Source organism: Prionailurus viverrinus, chromosome A3 (genome assembly GCF_022837055.1).
Source record: "Prionailurus viverrinus isolate Anna chromosome A3, UM_Priviv_1.0, whole genome shotgun sequence".
NCBI lineage: Eukaryota > Metazoa > Chordata > Mammalia > Carnivora > Felidae > Prionailurus > Prionailurus viverrinus.
Window position 1 is genome coordinate 26609928 of NC_062563.1, and position 21821 is coordinate 26631748.

The following is a 21821-nucleotide window of genomic DNA, read 5'->3' on the forward strand; positions in this document are numbered from 1 at the left end:
GTCCCATCAAAACATCAATAGTGACCTATTCTTTAGTGAGCATGTGGTATCTTCAAAGGGGAAAAAAATAAAGGTCTGACAATTTACCAGAAACAGCCCTGCAAGGCGGAGCAATCTGCAGGTGCACAGAGTGCATGCTAATGCATCTTTAATCAATGCATTCCAATGCAGTGTCCTCTAAGATCAGACCAGGCAACCACCTGCCAACCGCCCTGGCCTGGAGTTCAAGGACTCAGAGGATCTGAAAGGCAGCTGAAGCCACAGATCACGTGGGCCATCTGAGAAACACTGCAACTCTCGGGCAAGAAGATAAAGCAGCTCCCTATTAACCAGGCTTAAGCCAACTCCCTGTGCAAGTTTCTCTCAAGGGAAGTGGCTGTTTTCTACTCTGTATCTACCTCATCACCATCAACACTACTCTCACAACCAGCGCTGTTTTGAAGTATCAGAGAGCAAGCCCAATTCTGGGTCTCCCATTAATGGGAGTTACACAATTTTTGAAACAAGATTATTCATCTCTTGTTGAAAAATAACATCACTGAGGAACTTTTGAAAGGACATTGGGGGGTGCCTGGGTGACTCAGTCAGTTAAGCATCGAACTCTCGATTTTGGCTCAGGTCATGATCTCACAGTTTGTGACATTGAGACCTGAGTCAGGCTCTCCGCTGACAGCACAGAGCCTGTTTGGGATTCATTCTCTCCCACTTTCTCTCTGCCCCTCCCCTGTGCTCACATGCATGTGCAAGTTCTCTTTCTCCCCCTCTAAAAAAAAAAAAAAAAAAAAATGTTTAAACATGTTTAAAAATGTTTAAAAGGACATTGGATTTGGGGCACCTGGGTGGCTCAGTAGGTTGAAAGCCAGACTTCAGCTCGGGTCATGATCTCGCAGTTCACGAGTTTGAGCCTCATGTCAGGCTCTGTGCTGTCAGCTCAGAGCCTGGAGCCTGCTTTGGACTCTGTGTCTCCCTCTCTCTCTGCCCCTCCCTAGCTCACGCTCTGTCTGTCTGTCTGTCTGTCTCTCTCAAAAATTAAAAAAAAAAAAAAAAATAATAACTTAAAAAAAATAACATTGGATTTGTGTTGAGGGAACAGTTCTATATTTGCTTATATGTGCATAAAATATATTTTAAGGGATGTTCATGAGCCAGATAACAACACTGGCTGCCTATAAGGAAAGAGCTATATGGCGTGGGGTAAGAGCAGGAGGGAGACTTTGCATGTATCCCCTTTAGACCTCTTGGGTTTTGACTAGTGGGAATATACTGTGTGGTCAGAAAAATAAAATTAGGGGAAAAAGGAGATGGGAAAATTTTGTGAAATTAATTGGTAAAGTAATATCCAATTGTTAAAACTCATTATTTTCTTCCTTTCATCTACCCAGTTTTACTGACCACCATGAATATAAGGTAGTAAAAATGTTTTGGGGTGCCTGGCTGGCTCAGTCAGTGGAGCATGTGACTCTTGATCTCAGGGTCGTGGGTCTGAGAGCCAGGCTGGGCATCAAGATGGAAGGAAGGAAAGAAGAAAGAGAGGCAGGAAGGGAAAGGCAATGTTTTAACTGATGAACAAAGGGCCCTAGGAGTAAAAATACTTATCTCAACTTTATGGTGAAGTGTCTAAAAGAGCTTCCATGAGGTCTACAGTACTAGACTCTTGAACATTCTAATGTCATTGTAGCAAGTCATGTAGTCTCCGCCCTAAAGGCATTTAGACCAAAGGTTAATAAAATACAGTCTGTTGTTATTACAGGTACTATTTATACCCACATAATTGTGTGAATTGTCTAAAAACTTTCAAGCTGTCCCTACAGTACGTATAAGAGCCACAGCATCTCAAACTGGCACAGATTATTTGCTAACAGTTGAGTAATCAATATCTTGAATCAAACAGTCAATCAATCCATTGAAGTGTAATAGTCAAAATGTAACACTCCCTTCAAACAGCAACTCCATTTCTTGGAATTATTTTAAGGATCTAATTAAGGACATCAATCCCTGAATATATATGCAAGATGCACACACATGTTTGTATTTATTACAGCACCACCTATAACCACCTAAATACTCATCAGTAAAGGACTGGTTAAGTTATAACACATCTCTACAATGGGAAATTATGCAGTCATTAAGAATGGCAATAAACCTCTAAGTATTTACATCTAGGAAGATATTCGTGACATTTGGCTGAGTGAAAAAAAAAGCAGGCTACCAAAGAGAAGAGCTACTGTGACGTGATTTATGTTTACATGTGTACACGCACATGTACAGAAAAAGACGTGAGGGAAACAGGGTAAAGTCATGGTTAAAAACATGAGCTTTATTATTTTTTTTAAGTTTATTTATCTATTTTGAGAGAGACAGAGACGGTGCAAGTTGGGGAGGGGCAGAGAAAGAGGAAGAGAGAGAATCCCAAGCAGGCTCTGCGCTAAAAGCATGAGCTTTAGCGTCCAACACGTCAGGGTTTTAATTTCTGCACTGCCACTTAGCTACAAAATCTTGACAAAGTTACCTCGGTCATATTTTCTTACATAAAATGCAGTTAATAACACATACCTTAAAGAACTGTTCTAAGGATTAAATAAACTAATAAATTAATGCTCAGTGCTTAGCCTAGTGCAAGATTAGTAAAGTTAATTTACTCTGGGACTGAGCTTGCAAGTGATTTTTTTTTTTTTTTTTTTTGCTTCCTTTGGCCTTTTTGACAGCTGCATATATTTTGTTTCTTATAATCAAGAAGGGGGATGGCAATGAAGCTATTGTTTCCTTGGGGGGGAAAAGTCTAGCAACTTGATTTCAGATTAAGTGTTTTAGGAAGACAGGCTACTTATCTGGAAAGAAACCTACAAAGGTTACATACAAGAACCCTAAACAAATAAATTCCTGCCCTGAATTCAAACTGGCACCATGCATGCCCTGTCATTTGATAACCCAAACAGGCAGACAAAGAAAGCATTTATTTAGACGGAAAAAGTGGGAAAGAAATCCTTTCTTTTTTTAATCCAGTTGTGAAACATTCAGAAAATACATTCATAAAAATATAGTCAAATCTAGAGGCTACTTCTTATTAGGATCAGTGTAGGTCTGAGGTTTTGTCATATTCAACACTTGCAATTCACAGTATATCAAGAGCTTAACGTATATTCCTCTTCTAATCCTCAACATCACCTTATGAGGAATAGGTATTAGCCTCATTTTAAAAATAAGGATGGGAGGCTCAGAGAAATTAATTTGCCCAAGGTCTCAGAGCAATTAAGTGGAACAATCAGGATTCAAAACTAGGCTTATCTTATTTAAAGGCCTACCTATAAACTTATTCTTAATACACACATATATATGCATATGTACATGTGTATATCAATATATGCATAGATTAAAACAATTCAGGCTGTACAGTAATGAGCAAGTAATCTTCCCCCGACCCCTGGGGAAATACTCAATGCATACCTAAGCATTAATGTATCTGTATTGCTCGCCCATCTTTTTTTTTTTTTTTTTTTTTTTTTAAACTCAAGTGGAAGTATACTACGTACTGTTCTCCATCTTACTTTATAGATCCTGGAAGCAATTTCTGCACTACCACCACCCCCCTCCTTCAAACAGCTGCCTAGACGTCACGGTGTGGTTGATGGGGCGCCTGGCTGGCTCAGTCAGTAGAGCATGTGACTCTTGATCTCAGGGTCATGAGTTCCAGCCCCAAGTTGAGTGTAGACTTTACTTAAAAAAATAAATAAATAAAATAAATTTTTAAGGTGTTTGATTATTCCACTACCGGGACGTCTTCTCATGGTTCCTGGTCTTTTGCTACTGCAAACGATGCCGTAGTGAATATCCTGAACATACACCGTTAGCTACAGGTAGGAGTAATTAGCAGGATCCATTCCTAGAGCTGTAAAAGCTATGCAGGTTCCTTTTTGACAGAGGGCGCCATCTACCCCCTCCCCAGGCTGTCTCACTAATCCCCCCACCGCCAGTGCACCCTGTTGCCCACACCAGCCCAACACACAGAACTTACACTCTGAACCACCACTAGACTATGAAGCCAGAACAGCCTTCCTTCCAGGAACTTCTCATTCCAAGTACTCATCCAGGAAAGAAGTGAAGTTGTTTCTCTGCTAAAAATGTATACACTCTGGGGCGCCTGGGTGGCTCAGTCGGATAAGTGTCCAACTTCGGCTCAGGTCATGATCTCGCAGTCCGTGAGTTCGAGCCCCGCGTCGGGCTCTGTGCTGACAGCTCAGAGCCTGGAGCCTGTTTCAGATTCTGTGTCTCCCTCTCTCTGACCCTCCCCTGTTCATGCTCTGTCTCTCTCTGTCTCAAAAATAAATAAACGTTAAAAAAATTCTTTTAAATAAATAAAAATAAAAATGTATACACTCTTTTGATGTAAGACAGTTAAATCAACCAAATATAACATTTGGTGCTTGATGGGGGCCCTTTTTGGATCTTGAGCCAAATGAACCAACTATTACAAAATGTATGAGACAATCGAGCAAATTTGCACACCAGATACTAGGTGGTTAAAGAATTATCGTTACCTTTTTTTAGGTGTGAAAATGGTGCTCTTTAGAAAAAGTTCTTACTTTAGGCATACACGTAAAAGTGTTTTCAGATAAAGTTACGTACTGTGTGCCAGAGTGGGGTGGGGTGCACGGGAGATTGTAGGTAGAACAGAAGTGCCGTGTGCTGATAACTGCTGGAAGTGGGTAATGGGTTCATGGTTCATTATATTAGTCTATTTTTATGCACGCTTGACATTTTCCAAAATGAAAAAAAAAATGCCTTCTGACCAATGGCTTTTTTTCTTTTTCTACTTTTAAGAAATTTTTAATTGTGGTAAAAAAACCCCTACACTTATATACAAAATGTACCCTCTGAACCACTTTTAAGTGTACAATCCAGTGCCAACTACATCCACATTGTAACAGAGCTCTAGAACTTTTTCATCGTGCCAAACTGAAACTCTATACCTATCAAGCAGAAACTTCCCATTTCCCCCTTTCCCCAGCCCCTGCAAACCACCATTCTGCCTCTGTGTTGTGACATGTGACAAGATCACCTTGTTTTTTTGAGGCTAAATAATATCCTATTGTGTGTATATGCCACATTTTCTTTATCCACTGGTCTGTCCAGGGACGTCTGGGCAACTCCCACCTCTTGGCAATTGTGAGTAATGCTGTAGTGAACATGGGTGTGCGCAATGACTTTTCTTTTTTTAACAATTTTATTTTCTGTTTATTTTATTTGAAGTTTATTTGTTGTGAGAGACAGAGAGAGAGAGAGAGAGAGACAGAGAGAGAGAGAGAACCCCAAGCAGGCTCCACACTGCCAGCACGGAGCCCCATGTGGGGCTCGAACTCATGAGTTATGAGATCATGACCTGGGCCAAAATCAAGAGTCAGAGGCTTAACTGACTGAGCCACCCAAGCGCCCCTCAGTGACGTTTCATTTTAATCAGACTGCCATTCAGCTGGGTAGAGAGCCAGAGCAAAATCGACATTTAAAAGAGGGAAGTGGCCTGGAGTAATGAAAAGAGACATTCAGGTACACGTGAGATTGAAACCCAGTGCTACCATTCCTAGCTCTGGAACCCGGCACAAGTTCCTTCTGAGACTATTTGCTTGTCTGTGAAATGGGAAGACCACCAATACCCTGCCACATGGAGTTGTCTGAGCATCAGAGGAGACAAGCATTACGGGGCCTGGCCCACAGGAGGTGCTTCTGCCCTGACCCAATCTGGAGGAGAAAAGCCCTGAGCAGGGGAGAGGGCAGTAACATGGCACACCGGGTTAATAAGTGGCAAAATACGCAGAAACCAGGTCTGCCTGGCTCCAAAGTTCATGGCCTTTTTCCTACACCAGCCCTAAATATCAGTCATCTGATTGTCTCTTCACGATTTTTACCATTTCCATGAACCACCTGTACTATTATTTACTCAAGGTTTTTCTTTAAATCTACTTTCTTCTAACACAAAGAAACTTTGTATCACTAGCATGAATAGAAAATCAGTATCACTTACTATACACAGAAGGTAACTATGAAAATAAATATAAGGACACACAATAACGTCACTAAATTCTAGCTAGATACTATGGCTTACCTAAGGGCTGACGGTCTGATCTCTCTTGGTTAGAAAACCAACTTAGCAAGTGTTAAGAAATAGACGGGAACCACACAAATGTTCTCCTTGTCATAGCCAGAAGAAAGTTTAAAAGGGAATAACGCGGGGCGCCTGGGTGGCTCAGTCGGTTAAGCCTCAGACTTCGGCTCAGGTCACGATCTCGCAGTCCGTGAGTTCCAGCCCCGCGTCGGGCTCTGTGCTGACTGCTCAGAGCCTGGAGCCTATTTCGGATTCTGTGTCTCCCTCTCTCTCTGACCCTCCCCCGTTCATGCTCTGTCTCTCTCTGTCTCAAAAATAAATAAACGTTTAAAAAAATAAATAAATAAATAAATTAAATTAAAAAAAAAAAAAAGGGAATAACGCTAACAACCTCATCCTAATCCATGTCATTCAATATAATTTTGGATGCTGTACTGAGTGCGACCTAAAATCTTCTCCTGTTCTACCTGGTTTAACGCTGCAGAATCTAACCCCATCTAGATCCCCCCAAATCAGAATCCCATTGTATTGAGACTTCTGATGATTTGCGTGTATACTCATGTTGGAGAAGCTCGCCCTACATGTGCCACCTCTATAGAAAACAGTTCCCAAAGCTGATGAAGCAGAATCTCCCATAAATCATAGAACTTATTTCAGTAATTGAGGAGTTAAATGTTTTTTAAAAATCCCTCTCCAAAAGTCCACAGTTGTCACGGTGCACTGTCCAATTCCACAATGATATGCTTGCTCTCATAGTGAGAGCTCGTGCAGTGCACAAACCTGATAATGTATGTACAGTATTTCCAGTCAATGTCACCAGCCAACAGCCTGCTCAGGGAACGGAGGGTTTACATAGGCCCGTGTTCTGGGTCTTATACAGTAGGAATTCTGTATCAAAAAGAAAATGCAGGAGAAGGAGCAAAGAAGGCTGAGAAAAACTATGAAAAGATACTTTATGGGGCTCCTGGGTGGCTCAGTCGGTTAAGCGGCCAACTTCAGCTCAGGTCATGATCTCGCAGTCCATGAGTTCGAGCTCCGCGTCGGGCTCTGTGCTGACAGCTCAGAGCCTGGAGCCTGTTTCAGATTCTGTGTCTCCCTCTCTCTGACCCTCCCCTGTTCATGCTCTGTCTCTCTCTGTCTCAAAAATAAATAAACGTTAAAAAAAAAAAATTAAAAAAAAGATACTTTATGGTATGGGAATTATATCTCAACAAAGTTGTTTTTTTTTTTTTAACACTTTTGGAGGATCCCAATAAAATTTTTTTTAAATTTTTTTTTCAACGTTTATTTTATTTTCGGGACAGAGAGAGACAGAGCATGAATGGGGGAGGGGCAGAGAGAGAGGGAGACACAGAATCGGAAATAGGCTCCAGGCTCTGAGCCGTCAGCCCAGAGCCTGACACGGGGCTCGAACTCACGGACCGCGAGATCGTGACCTGGCTGAAGTCAGACGCTTAACCGACTGCGCCACCCAGGCGCCCCAGGATCCCAATAAAATTTTAAGAAGGAAAACATACGGTTCTCCTTTAGAACTTTGAAAATTCTAACCTTCCCCAAACCATCTATTTATTTATTAGAATTGTTCTCTTTTTTTTTTTTTAATTTTTTTTTTCAACGTTTATTTATTTTTTGGGACAGAGAGAGACAGAGCATGAACGGGGGAGGGGCAGAGAGAGAGGGAGACACAGAATCGGAAGCAGGCTCCAGGCTCTGAGCCATCAGCCCAGAGCCTGATGTGGGGCTCGAACTCACGGACCGCGAGATCGTGACCTGGCTGAAGTCGGATGCTCAACCGACTGTGCCACCCAGGTGCCCCAGTTCTCTTATGAGGCTGAGAGAGAGAAGCAAAGATGTTCATTAGAGCCCGTTATGTCATTGTAAAAGTCTGGAAACAAATGCCCAATGCCAGGGAAAGTTTACTAGTTTATAACTACTAAACATGGAAACATGGTTCTGAAATATGAAATGAACATTTCCAGATGCAACATGAAAGGTAACGCTTTGAGTGTACATTTATCTAAGAACATATCTACAAGTAGACAAGAATGCCGAAATTGAGTTAGAATACCATTTTCATAGGCAACTCCTCTCCACCAAATTGTAGTAAAATGTCTGCCTTTCCAACTTTATTTAGACATTGCCTTGTTAAAAATGTGATTTAAGGAGGCTGCCTTTGTAATTAAAATTTTTTAATTAAATAATCTAAAGAAATCATCAGAAATGCAGACAAAGGTTTACACAAAGATAATCATCAAGATGTTCTCTGTGGCATTATTTATAATATTTAACATTGAAACTAGCCTAAATGACAATAGGGGAAATAGGTAAGAATTGTACATCCACTAGATAAAATACATTTAGGGATATCTTTGCCTTTGGATAGTAAGATGTTACAGTGGTTAGTTTTGGGCAGTAGGACTTAAAGTGACTCTTTAAAAAAAATTTTTTTTAATGTTTATTTATTCTTTGAGAGAGAGAGAGAGAGAGAGAGAGAGAGAGAGAACACGAGCAGGGGAGGTGCAGAGGGAGACACAGAATCTGAAGCAGGCTCTAGGCTCTGAGCTGTCAGCACAGAACCTGATGCAGGGCTCGAATTCACGAACCAAGAGATCATGACCTGAGCCAAACTCAGACGTTTAACCAACTGAGGCACCCAGACACACCTAAAGTGAATCTTTCAAAGCATTTTTTTTTTTTTTTTTTTTAGATTTTATTTTTAAGCAATCTCCATGCCCAGCATGGGCCTTGAACTCATAACCCCGAGATCAAGAGTCCCATGTTCCACTGACTGAGCCGGCCAGGTGCCCCAAAGTGAATCTTAAGTTGGATCTTTTCAGGACTTTCCTCATTTTTCCTCAACAGAAATTCATTATTTTTATAAACAGGAAAAAAATGCTATTAAAAAATGCTGCCAACTGAAGAAATAAGGAAGGAAAAACACGATATATTTCTTAGGCTAGAATCTGACTGGTTACTGCAGATCTTGCAAAACCAGTAACTATTTCCACCAAGAACAATCTTCTTGTGGTTATCTTAAGTAACCTGAGCTGATATTTTATCTTACCTGAATGGAATCTTTTGTGATTTACTAGCTAGATTTTTCTTTTTCTTTTTTCTTTTTTTTTTTTTTTTTTTTTTTGCTTAGGTTACTGAAATGTGTTATAAAGTAATGATTACTGCAATCCACTACACTGCTGGAGACCATTCCATGAGCTTCTAATTTCCATTGACTTTATTCGCACACAACAGCCCCGAAGCAGGCAGTTCCTGGAACCTCTGCTGAAGGTGATGTGAAGGACCCCAGAGTAGATAAGAGCATGATAATCTGCTCTAATTCCTTGTTCCCTTGGACCCGCTTCCACTTATACACCATGTTCAAATATGACAAAATGCAAGTGCTGCAAATATCCTGCCAAAAACTGTAAAAATAAAACCACACCCACCATAATGATCACTGGTGCTCTCTAATGCAAACTCTGATTTAAATAAATCAGCATACTAAAGATAGATCTGCTTGTGTGTGAAGAGCTCAATGCCTGCAGTGTGACAAAGTGAGGAGACACAATGTGTCACCAGGACTAGTTGAGCCTTAAACAGAAACATCCCCAGCTGCAATGCAGATGTGTGAGGCTGATAAGATGAGCTGATGGCAATCAAGGATCTCTGGAGGCCCAGAAATGTGCTTTAAAAGCCCCACCCTGGAAGGCCTGGGTGAAAGCCCAGCATGAAGTCACCAAGAAAGAAAATACCACTCAACTCCACACTCAGTCTTCCAGGCAGGGCTGGAAGAGCCTTGGAAAGTTGTTCCAGGTCCTTATTTTGTATATATTGAGACTGAGACTCTGAGACTGAGAGAGAGAGAGAGAGAGAGACTGCGACTGAGAGCCAGAGACGTTGAATTACTTGCCTCAGGTCACACAGCAAGTGGCAGAATTGCTACCAGAATCCTTGCCCCACCCCACCTGATCCCACTGCCTTTTCACACCAGAATTTCCTGTGACCAAGAAACCTAAGATTCTACGGGCATACCTTGACCAAGAAATCTTTCTAAGACTTTAAGCTCTGAGATAAGGAGATGTTGAAAGGAAAACCATGAGGCCACAGGGCAGAGAGGGAAAACTGAGGCATCCTTTGCAGCCAGTCAGCGGGTGGTATGGGACTTTGGCTGCCCTCTTCTCGGCACAGATATTATCACCACCATCAAGAAACAGTGTAGGGTCAAATGACTCAGTACAGGCTCGCAGTTCCTACCCACATCAGCTGTTCGGCCTTGAGTGTTGGACTGTTAAGAAGTGTGAGAGGTGCTTATCTTATAAATTGCATATCTGTTTCTTGACTATGGGTCAAGTGACTGACATCCATCTCATTCAGTGAAAATAGCTCAAGGGTTCTTCCCCTGATTTCCTCAAACATTCTTTCAAGTCACTTTCTCAGCAGCATGTAACATTAGTATCACGTACAGAAGAGAACGGCTCTGGACAAGACAGCAGGGACGGACTGCTCACCTGGAAAACCCAGCGGCAGAAAGAGCAAAGGATCCGGGGACGTTATGGGAATTTTCTGTGCCTCTGCTTTCCTCTTCTGGAAAGTGGGATTCGTAACAGTACCCATGGTCAGGGTTGCTATGAGGACTGCATGAGACAACGTGGGTCAAGTACTTACAACAGTGCTCGGCTCAATGAATGTTAGCTATTCCTGTCACTTTTATTATCGTTATCACAGGCAAGCCCTAGTTTTGCCACTTAGTACCAAATAAGCGCACCTCTCAAGTTTTAACTTGCACAGGAGACACCCAGGGGTCTTGGTAAAATGCAGCCCGGTTTATTAGATCTAGGCCCAGACTCTGCACTTCTAGCAAGCTCCAGGGGACAAGGGTACTTCTGACATGAAAAACACACTCCCTGAGCTGCAAGAATCTCCCTCACCCAGCACCTAGCAGGTACCTAACGTTACTGACAAAAACAACGACCTCTTGGCATCTCAATGCCTCGTCTGTAAACTGGGGACTGGTACATATTCCACATGACCTCCATGGACTGGCATTACTAGATAAGAACACACAGGAAAGAACATTTTAAACAGCAAACAAGGCTATACGAGTGGAGGCGGTGGGATTATTAGTCTTCTATTCACCATGTGGAACTTGCAACATCGTAAGCCTACATTTACCAGTGCAAGTATTAGCCTATAGGAAAAAAAGGCTCGAATTCTCTTGCTCAGAAGAGATACTCCATTCAAGGATCCTCCAGGAATTCTGGCAGAACACAACAGCTTTTCACAAGGGATTCCCAAATCAAAAGCTCTGAAACTTTAGAAATGTCATTTGAGGGCCAAGGAAAAGAACCACTTTGGCAGGGAAACTGTGGCCGTCTGAGGCCCTGACAGTGAGCTTCACTCTCTCCCAGAGCTGGCTAGCCTCCTTCCAGCCTTCATCAGCCAAGATCTCGAGTCAGGACAGCAACACCAACAGCATGAGACAGATGGGCACTGCCCTGGCAAAGCCCACGCCTGCCACTCCACTAGCCGGCAAAGAGCCAGAGTGCAAGAAAAGTAGGGCTTGCGGAAGTCCAAGGTGAGGGCTTCAGGGAGATGCATCTGTCTGCGCTCCTGCACATAATCTGGGATCTCGTCCCCACGAACTGTAAGGTATGATGTTTATACCTCTGCCCCTCCAACAGGTTCGGAGTGAACCACCGCGAATTCTTCCCCACAGGGCACCTTACCAAAAAGTCCTTTCATCATTTTAAAGGCAGATGGCACCACCCAACATCTACCTAATTGCTCAGGCCAAAAACCCAGGAATCATCCTTGATTCCTTCAGCTCTTCTCCCAACCACCATCCTGCTGGTTCTGCCTCCAAAATATATCCCCAGTCCACCCTCTTGGACCCACCTCCGCTGCTACCCCTGCAGCAGGCCTTCATCACTTCTCAACCAGTCTCCTAACTACCCTCCTGGCCGCCATGCTTGTTCCCCTTAAAATCCATTGGCCACACAGAGGCCAGAATGATTTTTTAAAAAACCCAAAATCGACTACGGTCATTCCCCTTCCTAAAGACTTCACTGGCCTCCCAAGCTTTTAGAATCAAACCACAAGTGCTTACTCTAGCCTACAAGGCCCTGTATGATCTGAGGCCTCACCCCTCCCCATCAGCCCCCCTCTCCTCTCTCTCTCTCCTTCCACCCCAACTCACCTGCTCCAGCCACTGTTGGAGCAGTTTACCCTTGCTGTTCCTTCTGCCACTTTTCCAAATGGTGGCCTTGGTTTATTTTTCTTTTTTTTTTTTTTTTTCATTTATTTATTTTTGGGACAGAGAGAGACAGAGCATGAACGGGGGAGGGGCAGAGAGAGAGGGAGACACCGAATCGGAAACAGGCTCCAGGCTCCGAGCCATCAGCCCAGAGCCCGACGCGGGGCTCGAACTCACGGACCGCGAGATCGTGACCTGGCTGAAGTCGGACGCTCAACCGACTGCGCCACCCAGGCGCCCCTTGGTTTATTTTTCTACTGCTGCCACTGGAATGTCTGCTGCATAAAGCAAGGATCTCATCCATCTCAGAACCATCGTATCTTCAGGCTAGAACAGGGCCTGACACATACCAGGTGCTCAGCAAATGTGGAGCGAATCAAACTGAGGCTGCATAGGGCAGCAGCATTGAACCTGGAGCAGGAAGACCCAATTCCCATGTGAAATGGGCCACTTACTGGTAGCAGGGCTTCTCTTCCCTCAGGTGCCTGGACTGCAAAATGGGGAAATTAAATCTGTAACCTACCTTCCTCACAGGGTTATTAATAAGACCAAATGAGTGAAGGCACGCTTAAGCACTTCTGTAAACCACACGGAGAGCACTGTATTATTAAGTGCCACAAGAAAAGGATCTTTCTCAGGGCCCCACACACCAGTGGATAAAACGAAGCTGCTAACCCAGGCACCCAACAGAAGCCTAGGGACAAAAAAGAAGAGATCTGAACAAGCAGCTTTACTCTGCAGTAGGGCTAAACACAAGTCATGAATTCATTTAAAGAAGTCGAATCATTTCAAAAGCTGGTAACCTACAAACTACGTTCTGAGGTCCTTGAAGTATATGGCATTGGGACTGATTTTGTGGTTTTTTTTTTAATTTTTAAAATGTTTATTTTGAGAGAGACTGTATGGGAGTGCAAGCAGGGGAGGGAGGGAGGGATGGAGGGAGGGAGAGAGAGAGAGGGAGAGAGGGAGAGAGAGAGAGAGAGAGAGAGAGAGAGAGAGAATCCCAAGCAGGCTCCATGCTGCCAGCACAGAGCCCAGAGCAGGGCTTGAACTCACAGACTGTGAGATCGTGACCTGAGCCGAAATCAAGAGTTGGATGCTTAACTGACTGAGCCACCCGGACACCCCAGGACTGATTTCCACATCTTCTATTGTGCTTGGCACAGAGGGATTTAGTACACATTTACTCAATTGGGAGTTGACATCCTCCCACCGGCTTTCATCTCTCTTTGCAACCCATTCTGGCAGGGGATTGCATGTTCCTGGAGCGACCCTATAATAATACTGACATTAATATTCTACCGTGACAACTACTGTTTCAAGCTTGCAGTGACCTTCTGAAGTTGACAAGCCTGGTAGGATGCACATACTTCAATTTATTCATTCACCAATCATAAACAGGATATAAAGTATATAAATATAATATGTAGTATAGGTGAAGCCCAAATAATAAGAGCTAACATTTATCAAACAGGCCACGCACTTTAACGTATTAGGCTCCAATGAATCCTCACAACAGCCATACATAGTAGATCCTTTCATTATCCCCATTTTACAGGTGGGGAAACTGCAGCACAGAGATGGAAGTAAATTGCTCAGTGGCACGCAGCTTGGAGGTGGCAGAGCTGAGACTTGAACCCAGACAGCCTGATTCCATGCTTTTAAAACCAGTAGCTTGCAAGGAGAGTTGCACAAGAACACTGAAAGGGCCTTCAGATACTATCTAGCCTGCTTCTTTCATTTTAAAGAGGAGGGAACTGAAGGACAGAGAAGTCGCCTTTTAAACATTCCAGCTCTAGGGGCGCCTGGGTGGCTCAGTCAGTTGAGCGTCTGACTTCAGCTCAGGTCATGATCTCATGGTTCATGGGTTTGAGCTCCGCATTGGGCTCTGTGCTGACAGCTCGGAGCCTGGAGCCTGCTTCGGATTCTGTGTCTCCCTCTCCCTCTCTCTCTCTCTGCACCTCCCCCACTTGCACTCTGTCTCTCTCTCTCTCAAAAATAAATAAACATTAAAAATTTTAAAACAGTTCCAGCTTGGGGCGCCTGGGTGGCTCAGTCGGTTAAGCAGCTGACTTCGGCTCAGGTCATGATCTCGTGGTCCATGAGTTCAAGCCCTGCGTCGGGCTCTGTGCTGACAGCTCAGAGCCTGGAGCCTGTTTCAGATTCTGTGTCTCCCTCTCTCTGACCCTCTCCCGTTCATGCCCTGTCTTTCTCTGTCTCAAAAATAAATAAAGGTTAAAAAAGATTTTTTTTTTAAATCCAGCTCTTTTTTGAGGTCCACACTTTGGATGGTATCTATTTAATTTTTTTAATGTTTATTTATTTGCCGGGGGCGGGGGGGGGGGCCAGACTGAGAGGGAGAGAGAATCCTAAGGAGGCTCCATGCTGTTAGCACAGAGCCTGACGTGAGGCTCGATCTCACAAACGGTGAGATCATGATCTGAGCCACAATCAAGAGTCAGATGCTTCACGGACTAAGTACCCAAGCGTCCCTGGAAGGCATCTATTTAAATGAAGTTTTATATAAGATCTTATCTCCTCGCCACTGGAAGAAAAGCCTCTAACCATAGAAATCAGAAGAAACAAAAGAATACTCTGTGGCTTTGTAACAGTTATGGTTGAGAAAGCAGAGACATCAGGGTACAGGGGAGAAAATACAGGATTCACCTGGAAATGTGTCCAGCTCCACTACTTAATAGGTGTAAGATTCCCAGGCAAGTCATTCCCTTTTCTGAGCCTCAGTCCCATCTGTGAAATGGGGATAACGTCACCACCTACCTGGCAAAGCCTCCGTGAAAATTAAATGAGATAATGTACCTGAAAAGTGCTCCTTAATCATACACTTGCAAATAGCTACTAAGCTTTAAGCACGTCCCAAAAGACATAAGATATCTTTTTGCTCTGGATGGGCCAACAGGGTCCAAGTATTTGAAAATGACAGCTAACCTCAGCCATCTACAAGGACTTGACCTCTGGGTTTCCACCCCCAGGGCTACCTGTGCAGGTCCACACCACCTTCCCTGCTCTGCACAGCGTGGAGAAGTAAAACTGGGGGCGGGGGGTGGGGTGGTGTCAACAGGGAAGGAGTACACATACAGGCTGGCGCTCTACACACCTAAATCCCACCAGTCTCAAAGTCACCTCCTGGAAGCCTTGCCCACACCACCCCACATGCCTCCTAATGGCTTGTGGGACACTTACTATGTGCCAAGCTACCTGACAAATACTCTGTTTCATTGGCTTCCCACAGAGGTTCATTAACCCATTTTACAGAAAATGAAGGCTCAGAGATCAACTTGCCCAAGACGAGGACAAACAATCACCAAATGGAGATGCAGGGTCTCCAACGCAGACACTCCCGATTTAAAACTGGACTCTTGGTCCCCATGTCAGGGGGCCCTAAGAATTCTCCCTCGCCCCATTTAGGGCTCTTTCAACGTACCCACCTCATCCTCTTAAGCACTCTGAGCAGCAAGTGTTAGGAGACCCCTGGACAAACACTCGGCTGCAGCCTGAGAGGGAAAGGGACTGGCCCAAGGTCATACAGTGAACCGGGGCAGCGGTCGAGGTTCGGTCCCCAGGCTCTCGCTCCCCTGCCTCTCTCCAGTGCTGGGTCCCTGACCGCGGCCCCAGACGCCCCCGGGTGGCCCCCGGCCCCTGGCGGCCAGGTCTGAGGGTCAGGCCGCGCCTCCGCCCGAAGGAGGAGGGGCGAGGCCGCCCGGACGGCCGGAGGATGCCCGGGAGTCAGGGCAGAGGATGCTCCCGCTCGCCAAGCAGCAGAGCCAGGCGGCGGCGCCGGCGCGGGCCTCCGGGCGGATCGCGGGCGGCGGGCGCGACGGACCTGCCCCGGTGGCGCCCGGGCCCCTCCCGACTCACCTGAGGCGCGAGCCGACAGCGGGCGGCGGCGGCGGCGGCGGCGGCGGGGGCGGCGGCAAGCCCCGGGCTCAGCCATTCCCCGCTGCCCCGGATGGGGAGAGATGGTCGCCGCTCACTTCCTTAGCAACCCGGCTCGGCGACCCACTTCCTTGGCAACCGGTGTCAATTTCAATAACTTTATTGGGACCCGAGCGGCGGACAGGGAAGCCAGCGGGGCGGGGCACAGTACGGGCGCTTAGCAGGTACCTCACGCGCCTCTGTCCTTTCATCCACGGAAGAGGTGTGGGACGTGGCCTGACCCCACCTGCCGGTCTCTCGTGCCTCAATTTCCCCAAATGTAAGATGGAACTCACTGCCTCTTGCTCACCATGCGATTTCAGCCGCCGCTTGACCTTTCCTAAAGCACTTTCACATCCATTATCTGGTTTGGGTCCCAAACCGCTACTGAGACTGGTCCCACTTAGGGTCACGCACTCAAGCCAAAAAAAAAAAACAAAAAAACCAAAAAAAAAAAACCACCTTAGGAATCATTCCTTTCTCTTCCCTCGCCTTCACGCCCTCACATGCACTCAGTCACCGTATCTCTTAGTCTACCTCTCAAATATTTCTCCTGTATCTCCACCTTTTTCCATCTTCAGTACCGCCGCACCATGCCAGGCGGGTCTCCCCTCCCCTCTAGATTGCCTGAAACGTCTGCTTTTACTCCTGTCCAGCCCTGCTCTGCCAAGCCATTTTTCCCCAAGGCTGCCAGAGTGATCACTTCAAAAGGTAAAACAGGGGCTCCTGGCTGGCTCAGTAGGTAAAACATGCGACTCTTGGTATCTGACCAGTGAGTTCAAGACCCACGTTGGGCATGGAGCCTATAAATAAATAAGCAAATAAATAGTAAACTAAATCATGTCATGTTCCTGGCTTAACATTCTTTGATGGAATTCTCACTGGTCTTAGAATCAAATCCAAAATCCCTACCAAACTGCTAAAAGTCTGTTCCAGCCACATAGGTTTAGAAGGCAAGATTCCAGCACCCCTCACAGCCCCCCCCCCCCCCGTAAGAATCCATGTGCCATTCCCCACTAAACAGAAGCTCCATGAGAGCAGAGTCTCTATTTGCCACTACAGCTGCCATGCCTAAAACCCTGTCTGGTCTATAGTAGGTGCTCGGTAAATATATGTTGAGTGCTGCATGAATGCTCTGAGATGCTCTTCTTCCTCATCCCACACCCTATTTTTGCCTACGGTAGCAGGTATTGCTACTTGCTCCCCAGAACTTTTTTCCTTGCTCCTGAACACACAACTAGACTACGTTTCTCAGTCTTCCTTGCAGGTAAGACCAATTTCCGGCCAATTGAATATGATGTGTACATTCTCAGGCGTGACCCATAAAAACCTCCCATACACTGTTCACACTGTCTCTGCTTTAAAGTGAAGGACTCCAGGGGCGCCTGGGTGGCGCAGTCGGTTAAGCGTCCGACTTCAGCCAGGTCACGATCTCGCGGTCCGTGAGTTCGAGCCCCGCGTCGGGCTCTGGGCTGTTGGCTCAGAGCCTGGAGCCTGCTTCCGATTCTGTGTCTCCCTCTCTCTCTGCCCCTCCCCCGTTCATGCTCTGTCTCTCTCTGTCCCAAAATAAATAAAACATTGAAAAAAAAATTAAAAAAAAAAAATAAAATAAAGTGAAGGACTCCACTCTACACCTGGAACAAGTATAGCATTGTATGTTAACTAACTGGAATTAGAGTAAAAGCTTAGGGGCACCTGGGTGGTTCAGTGGTTAAGCCTCCAGCGTGGGGCTCGGGTCATGACCTTGCACTTCATGGACTCCAGCCCCAGGTTGGGCTCTGGTCTGACAGCTCACAGAGCCTGGAGCCTGCTTCAGATTCTGTGTCTCCCTCTCTCTCTGTTCCTCCCCTGCTTGCTCTCTCTCTCTCTCTCTCAAAAATAAATAAACATTTAAAAAAATAAAAATAAATAAAAGCTTTAAAAAAAGTGAAGGACTCCAAGGCTTAGGAGATGAGTGAGCTGCAAAATGGAAGGAACTCCTTAAAAACCACTGGGGGCGCCTGGGAGTCTCAGTCACTTAAACGCCCAACTCTTGATTTGAGCTCCGGTTGTGACCTCATGGATTTGAGTTTGAGCCAGGATCGGCTCCCTGCTGACACTGTGGAGCCTGCTTGGGATTCTCTTTCTCTCCCTCTCTGTCCGTGCTTCCCCTGCTCGAACTCTTTCAAAATAAATAAATAAAACAAAACAAAACAAAAAAAGGCAGCTGGCCAGGAAGCCAGCCAACCTCCATCACTTAAGGTGGACAAGAAAATAAATGTTTGTTGGATTCAGTGATTGAGATGTGGAGGCTTTTGTCACCGTAGTTAGCTGGTCCCAACTAAGATACCTAACTCTGAATCACCCTCTGGGTCCCAGTTTACTTCTCTCCTGTTTACCTACCCTACTATCCTACCCACCGTTATTCAATACAGTAAAGTCAGTAAATCGTGTTTACCCTATAAGGACTACAAATGCTATTTTCTACTGAATCAAATAATGTGTTTGTGTTTCACTGTGTTTATGTTTCATTTCTTCTATATCTTTTGTATTTTCTGAGGTTAAAAATTGCCTTGATTTTTTTTTCTTTTTCATTAATATTCTTTATAGCTATTGTTATTTTCTAATAGGGTCAATAAATCAGGTAAATGCTTAGAATTAAATTTTCCAGATGCTTAAATACAACAAAAAGTCCATGAGTTTTGTTTTGTTTTCTCCTGAAGACCTCAGCTCCAATCTAGACTGGTGCTCTCCAAACCTAATGCAGAACTGTCTGTCATACTTGGACCTTCCTATGTCATCTTTCAGTATGGAAGGGTACATAGAAACAAATACGTTTAGCCCTTGTATACCTAAATATGTCTTTATGCTATTCTCACACTTGATTAATAGTTTAGCAGATTATAGAAATCTAGGTTGACAAGTATTTTCTCTTGGAATTTGTAAGGCATTGCATGACTATCTTTTGGTATCTACATTTAAGACCCCTGACACTGTTCTGAATCCTGTTCCTTTGTCTATGTATGACTAATTCTTTTTTTAATCTTTGGAAGCTTTTAAGCTGTTCTCTTTATCTCTAATATTATAATATTTGATAACTCCCCTCAGTGAGTGATTTTCCTCATTGTTGTGTTAGCTGGGTCCTTTCCATCTGGAGATTTGTATCTCTTTGTTCTGGGAAATTTTCTTGTATTATTTCTTTGATAATTTTCTCCTCCCTATTTTTTCTCTTCTGTTTTCTCTTTCTGGAAATTTTCTTAGAAGTTGAACCTCATAGACTGAGCCCTTAATTTTTTCTCATTGTTTTTCTCTTATTTTCCCTCTTTTGGGCTTTTGTCTTGTTCTGTTTTGTTCTACTCTCTGGGAGATTTCCTCAACTTTAGCATTCATCCTTTCTATGGAAGGATTCTGGACTTCTCTTTCAGTCATCAATACTTCCTTCTGCAAACTCTAGGTTATAACTCCCTCCCTGTTAAGTTGGTTACTACTTGCCCTTCTGTCTCTGTCTGCAAAAAGTTTGCTGAAGTTTCTGGACCATTAATATCTCCCTCCTGTACCATTAGCATTGTGAGCTGATGATTTCTTTTATTCCTTATTATCAGATGAGTGGGGTTCATATAAGTATCATCAATCCATCATATTTAACTGGGTGTCCTTTTTGCTTTATAATTTTCAAAAACAAACAGGTGGATAAAAGGGTATGAACAGACATTTCCAAGAAAAGGAATAGAAAACATGGTTTTAAACATATGAAAAGATGCTTCTTCTGCTCACTCATATTGAAGAAAATGAAATTTTCAACAACCATAAGATTTTGTTTTCACTTAATCAGAAAGAAAAAATACCTTTGATAAAACAGTGTTGATTCGAGTCTGGTCTTGATTCTGTCCTTAGCAAGCTGTAAAGTGCTATGTGGAAGAACAGGATTAGTAGTAGGAATAACAGTACTAAAGTGTAGGGTGACCAACTCATCCTGGTTTGCACAGGACCTTCTTTGTTTTTGCACCAAAAGTCTCATGTCCCAAGAAAGCTCCCAATCTGGGCAAACTGGGGTGCCTGGTGAGCCTGGTGGTGTGGCAGGACAATATTTTTGATATATTACTAGTATGTTCCCTTTCTTTTTCACAGTGAGACCCCTTTTCCATCCAACCTGGACTATGGGGCATTTAATGTTCAGGGAAGAATTATTTCAGCAGAAAAATAGAGATAGGACTTTCTGAGTCCCCAGATTCCTGGAGATGGGACTCAGAATGAAAGAAGTATTGACAAGTCAGAGCAGGGTTTCCAACCTCCTGATTCCAGAGATTTGCTAAGTTTGAGGGAAGAAATGGCAAGAATGCAACAAGGGGAATGAGCCCAATGGGGTAGGGACAAAGGGTCCTGTTATAGAAAGATCATGTGGACCAGAGCAGAGACCCTTCCCTGCCTGCTGGAGCAAATTCCAGGCTAGAAATGATCTGGTCTAATTCCAGTGAGTTGTACTGTTCATCATAAGCAAAGGAAACCAACTCTGACTGACAGCAGCAGAGATGGGATTTATTAAAAGGGTAATGGGAAAAAATCACCAGGAATTTTCTCAAAGTGGCCAGGAATGCGGGAGGCCAAGTCATGTGGGAGTATGTACTACTTGGCTGGGCTGGTGAAGACACTGGGTGCCCAGCTATTACCATGGACATCTGGCCATGGACACTGTCTCAATACTCTCACCCACCCTCCCCAAGTCCCGGCTTCTTGGTCACCCACGTTCTGATTGGTCCAGCTTTGATCACATGTTTCCATCTCTTACCTGCAGTAGAAGCTGTAAAGGTAAACATCCGAACTTTGGGGCTTCTATGACAGCAGGAAGCTCTGCCTTTATTTACAAAGTGAGAATTCCCAAACTCTGGAAAGAGTTCTATTGGTAGGCAGGAGAAACATATCTCATTATGATCAGACATCCCCTTGCCAAGGAGCTCCATCAGTCCTCCCCCTCATCGCTATGGAGTAAGGACGCCTCTCCCCAGGAGCAAGGATGTCACCCAGTGACCATCCAAGCCAGAACTAAGCCCACTGTGCCATGAAATTTTTCTCAGTCCTCATCTGTCTTGTCCTGTGGGGACATCTCATTTTAATGGTTGGAGACATCCCAATGCGCTGTGACAGAGGAGAGTACTGGATACCTAGGGATTTGGGGGCAGGAGGAGAATGAAGAAAGGGATCTGCTGGTACCTAGCATGGATGGGACTGAATGGATCCAGCTTGCAGTCTCCTTCCAAACCAGGAGAGATCTAAAACACAGCATGAACACTCATAGACAGTTTTATGGTGACCTCATCCAGGGAAAATAACTTCTGATGGACTCCCCACAGGGTTGACAAATGACAGGCGGCTTGGATCCTCTTGTGAGGGGAAAATCACCAAATTTTCTTTCTTCTCTTTGACATTCTAGAGCAGTACTGTCCACAAGATCTTTCCACAGCGATGGAAATGTTCTACATCTGCAGTGTCTAATGTGGTAGCCACTGACAACATGTGGCTATTGACACTTGACATGTAGCTAGTGCTCCTGAGGAACTGAATTTT

The 21821-nt window shown here is 44.5% G+C and overlaps 1 protein-coding gene across 1 annotated transcript in view; it reads right to left on the minus strand.

Annotated features, from left to right (window-relative positions):
• The window catches only part of KIF3B (kinesin family member 3B), a 42979-nt gene extending 26626 nt beyond the window's left edge, over positions 1-16353 (minus strand). Inside the window, exon 1 of the mRNA XM_047853416.1 lies at positions 16224-16353. The gene's annotated coding sequence lies outside the window, so the exon portion shown is untranslated. The remainder of the gene's footprint in view (positions 1-16223) is intronic.
• Between the last annotated feature and the right edge of the window lie 5468 nt (positions 16354-21821).